The following is a 5,292-nucleotide window of genomic DNA, read 5'->3' as shown; positions in this document are numbered from 1 at the left end:
AGAGGGCTATTCTATTACGTTATGATGTCTTGGCACAGTCTTTTGCCCAAGCTCTGTCCCTGAACTCGGGCAGGACCAATAAGAACTTGAAGCTCCTTTGAGTTTGGTGACTCACTTCTCCAAAGGCTAATGGAGGGTGGGGAGGAGATGGGGGAACGGGGTACAGCCAGGGGGCTCAACTGACGGAGAGCCAAGCCTGGAGTGAGGAGGACCCGGGTTCAAATCTGGCCTCAGACCGTGCCGAGCTTTGTGACCCCAGCGGCCTAATCCTTCTCCCTCTTCTGCTCTGGAACCAATACTTAGGACTGATTCCAAGACAGAAGGTGGGGGCTTAAAAAAATTAAAATAAATTAAAAAGGGCGAATGCCATAGAGCCCAGCCAGAGCAAACAGGGTGTGCAGCTCACATGGCCGGCTTCCCAGCCAAGATCCCCCTGGCCAGGACACAATGCCATTGTTCCAGGGCGCTGTGGGCCGGCCCTCTGGCAGCCAGGGAAGGCCACTGTCCTCCTCTCTGCCTTCTTGGCGGAGGAAGAGAACCGCTTCCTTGAATAGTGAGTTCACAGCAATAAACAGGGAACATGGGATCCGCCTCGGCTGGAGATGGGAAACGCAGCTTTCCAAAAGCCGCTGGCCACGGAATAGAGCAAGCCTGTGGGCCGCCCCCCATGGCTGTAGGGGCTCCCCAGTTTCCCCGTGGATCTCCTCGTGGCTGTGCCATTTGCTCCAAATGTGGGTCGGGAGCTGAAGCAGAAAGTAGAGTCCTCACTAGCTCCCACTGAGTCCTCTTGGCTGACCGTCCGCTGTTGGCGTAGCTCAGGGCATCCTTTAGGATTTCATTTCGAGACATTTGGGTGGTCTGAAGAGGGGCTCAAGGCCAGCGTCCCTCCCTTCCCCAACACTTGAGCTGGCAGAGAGCAATGGACCCCCAGGCCAGAGGGAGGGGACGAGGAGGGGGCACACACTCTCCAGGGACACTCCAGCAGGTCCCACCAAGATGGAAAGCCCTCCAAAAGGCGTCAGACCGCAGACTGTGGAGGCACGAGAGGAGACGGATTCTTTCAGCCACGGAAATCCACCGGCCTGACTCGGGCCCCTTCTTGACCATTTTGAGGTTGGTGACCAGCCCCGGGAAGGGGGCAAATAGGCACCACAAATGATAGCCCAGAGTGGGGAGGTTTGGGGAGAAGAAAGGAGAAAGAGACAGTCATGAAAGGAAAACACCATCCATGGAGAAGAAGATCCCAACCACGCAACCAACAGTTTTAGCTCTGGAGGACTGTGGCCCCATCTCTGAGCACAGAGGTCAGGGGTGAGTGTGGAATGACTCATGCACTCATTATCTTTACCAGAATTACCACTATCTCGCTTTATTACTAGGGACAGCCAAGCTGGAAGAGAAAGACCACCTGGGGTCCGTGAAACCCCTCTTTATGAGTTCAAATCCAGCCTCAGAAAGGGACTAGCTGTAGGACCCTGGCTGAGTCATTTAACCCTATTTGCCTCAGTTTCTTCATTTGTCAACTGAGCCGGAGAAGGAAATGGCAAACCACCCCAGTCTCTCTGCCAAAAAAGCCACCCCATGGGGTCCTGAAGAGTCGCAGTGGAACAACAAGGAGCTTTGTTACCAGAGATGGAGTCTGGGAAGTGATGGGCTTATCAAAAAATCAAAGCACCAATAAATCGTGTTTTAATAAGAGGAAAAGGAAAACAAGAAGGGACACAGGAGCAACAATACTTTTGTCCTGGTTCTGGGACATTAATATGGGCTCCCAGAAACAATGGAAGTCAGGAGTGTCGGGAATGGGACCAGATGGATAGGTTTGGGCCGGTATCAGAAGATAACAGGAGCCCAGGGCTGGCAGAGCCTGACTCTAGGGTGACACACACACATCAGTAAACAGCAAGGTTGGACGCTGGATTTACCCAACCAGGAAAGGTGAAACAGGAATGTGGGTCCACCCTAAACCGATGTCAGCTCCCGAAGCCCCCACTATCTCTCCACAGAGACTTCTTCCGAGTGGTTTTCCTGCTCTAACCCTCCCTCTCTGCCTAAATGCCCAAGCCCTGATCTCGCCTACACTAAACCCAACCCCTTAGCTGGCTTTAAGGAAAGGGTCTGTGTCAGCCTGAAAGGCTACTGGAAATACATAGCTTTGATTGACTAATACAATCATTTCATCACTCATAAAAAATATATATGCAGGCAACCATCTACCTCCCTGCCTCCTCTCTCCTTTTTCCTCCCCTTTTCTCTTTCTTTTCTTTTTCTCTTTCCTCACTCTCTGTCCATCTTTCTCTCCCATCTCCCTTTCCCTCTCATGTGGATTTCAGGTGGCAACTTTGGGAAAAAAACAAAACAAAACATGAATGTCCTTGATAGAGCTGTCAGGCCTCTGGCCAAACACACAGCCACTCCCCTTTGGAAATAAATATTATCAGTGAGCACGGCATAGGGAAAAGAGTGATGGACCTGGATTCGAATCCTGTCTCAGGCCCTTGTTGATTGTGGGACAATGGAAGAGTAGGATAGTAAGTAACCCCTCTAACCCTCAGTCTCTTCATCTGTCAATAATGCTTGTTTCAAGGGTGCACCCAGGAAGAGCCTTCTGAATGATGATGGAACTGGGTGAAGTCCTAGACCCAGCAGAGGATGCCCAAGCTGAACAGAAACTGGAGCTGATGAACTCCATGAGACAGAGACAGAAGACCTTGGTCTTCACTGTTATTGTGGGCTATGTGAGCTGTACAGATGCACAGAGAGGAACCAATTCTCTAGAAACCCTGAACACTTTCTCCTAGCAGTGGGCTGCAATCCCATTGTCTCCTGGGGAAGTGGATATACTCGAGAAGAAAGGAGAATTAGCTTTGACCATTTAAGACCTTTGTCAATTGTTTGTTTGCTTTTTGTCCATTACAGAAATCTATCTTCTGTTTAATACACTGCTACCCTAAGTGCTTGCATAGGATCTCAAAGCTCTGCAGAAACTTGCATGTTCCAAGGTGTTTGCAGAAATCTGGACGCTCCCCCTGGATGGGGACAGGACCCAAAGAGGGGAAGATTCTTAGAAAGCCCACGTCATACCCACACCAAGACTGAACCTGAGCTCTGGAAGCCCAAAGCTCTCATGGGTTACACTTAAAGCATTTTGCAAGCTCCTGAGAGTGAATCTCCTCAGAAAAGCTGTTTTTCTGGTATTGCGTGAAGCTAAAGTTGTGTTGACTGTGGATAAACAGGGCTGTGTAATGCCCCATTTTTAGGCTGGAAAATGACTTCAAACAAAGGAGAAGAGCCAAAAACAGTATCCAGAGGGAGTGGCTTCCCTCGTGGACAGCTATAGAAGCCCAGTTTAGAGAAAGGAAGGAGAAAAAGCCCCCGTTCTTGACTCAAAGCACTCATTTGGTCCTGGACGTTTAATTCAAGAAGTGCTTCACTCTGAGAAAAATGTAGGAGTTCTCTACCAGCCCAGCCCAGCCCAGCCCAACAGCCCCAGCCAGAAATCAACTGCTGCAAACTTCAGAGGATCTGGCTCCATCTCTGGCTTTCTGGCCCCAGGCAGTTCAACATGACTCTGTAGAGGGGTGGGTGAGTGAGTGAGTGTGTGTGAGTGTGTGTGTGTGTGTTGGGGGGAGGAGGGATTGCAATCATGGAGTCCAAGATCTGGGTGAGTCCAAACCCCAGCTCTGCTCTTTCATTACCTGGATGACCTCCAGTAAGTCACATTCCTCACCTATGACTCAGTTTCTCCTTCTGTAGAATGAAGAGGTTGGACTATCTGATCTTTCCAGTTCCATAGGAAGGAAGTTAAGAGGCCATGCAATCAAGGAAGGCTTCTTAAAGGAGGTGTTATTTGAGTTGGACTTTGAGGGGAGTAGAGAAGAAGGTCACAGAAGTTCTGGGGAAGCCAGAAAGAGGAAGGCTGGGCCTCTAGACTTGATCCTCTGAAATAAGGAAAGGAAAGAGCCTTACCCAAAAGATATCCAGCCAAAGGGATCTCCCCCACAGACCTGCCACCTCCTGAATTCCCCCAGCACAAACACAAAGACCCCTGGGAAGAGTGGCATATCAGGTTTTTAATATCTTATTATAAATTACTTTATCCCAGTTGGTAATGCCTGTCACCTAAGAAAAGGAGGCACAGGTGAGTTGGGCTCCATCTGGGCTCTGCCACTGGGGGAACTCCAGCAAAGTCACTTCCCCTCTTCAGGCCTCAGTTTCCCCGTCTGTAAAATGAGGAAATGAGGGGGTTGGATTAGCTCAATCGAGATAATGTATGTTAAGTACTTTGCAAGCCTTGAAGCAATATATAATGTCAGCTATCACTGCTATCACCATTATCAATATTAGATGGCCCCTAAGATTCCTTTCAGCTCTGGCTAATGGTACCTGGTTGTGTTGATGGGGGGAGGGGGCGGGGCTCAGATTCAGAGGTCCCTGGGGCAGCCAGAAGCCACAGCTTAAAGGTTCAGCAGAGGGGAGCTGAATCTGGAAGGAAGGAGTGGGTGGGCAGCGTGCCAGGCAAGCAGCAGAGACCCCTCGCATGGTCATTTCTGGAAGTAAGAAAAGTAACTGGTCTTTCGGGGTCAAATCCCATTTCAGACGCCATCTGGGGGATCCCAGGCAAGTCCCAAAGGAAGAGAACCTGCAGGGCTAGGAGAACGCAGAATGGGAGAATAGGGATCCCGGTCAGTTAGAACCTAGATCGTGGGATGTCTGAGCTGGGGAGAGGAGGGACGTCAAAACAAAGCCTGAGCAGCTGGGCGGAGCCTCGCACCTGGAGGATACGGAGTGGGGGAAGGGGAGGATTGAAAGTCACTGACCATCCCCTCCGCTTGGAGGCTGGGATGCCGGAGCCCAGAGATGCTGCCTCTCGCTTGACAGAAAAGGAAACTGAGTCCCTTCACCTCTCTAGAACTGAGTTTTCTCTTGAGGATAATTACACGGAAACTGTGAGCAGAGAATTCCGTACGCGGTAAAGGGGCGTAGAGAAGTGAGCTATTTTTATTGTCATTGTTACCATCCAGACACCTACGGTGTCCTCAGCTCCCTTCAGCTCCTCTCCTCCGCCCCTCCCCCCACCCCCCCCGCAGTGCTCTTGCGTCTCCAGGGCGTCCCCGAGCTCCTTGAGGAAGCGTTGGAGAAGTGCGTGCCCCCAGGCCAGGCAGCCGCATCCTAGTTGTACCCAGCGCCCGCGAGCAGCAAGGAATGGGGCAGATGAAAATCTGCCCGGCAACGGGTCACGTGCCGTGGATGTGACTTACGGATTGGCTGCTGAGCCACAGGAGCGTTTGC

General features: G+C 51.1%; 1 long non-coding RNA gene across 1 annotated transcript; it reads right to left on the bottom strand.

Moving 5' to 3' along the window:
- Positions 1-4,053: 4,053 nt before the first annotated feature.
- On the bottom strand, positions 4,054-5,071 carry LOC103100500 (uncharacterized). Its single transcript, XR_008912704.1, has 2 exons — positions 4,821-5,071; positions 4,054-4,223 (listed from the first exon to the last, which is right to left on the bottom strand). It is a non-coding gene; the product is annotated as an uncharacterized LOC103100500 (long non-coding RNA).
- Positions 5,072-5,292: the final 221 nt, after the last annotated feature.

This window comes from Monodelphis domestica, chromosome 6, assembly GCF_027887165.1.
Source record: "Monodelphis domestica isolate mMonDom1 chromosome 6, mMonDom1.pri, whole genome shotgun sequence".
Lineage (NCBI taxonomy): Eukaryota > Metazoa > Chordata > Mammalia > Didelphimorphia > Didelphidae > Monodelphis > Monodelphis domestica.
The sequence above is the reverse complement of the archived record's forward strand: the minus strand, read 5'-3'. Positions and strand labels throughout refer to the sequence as shown.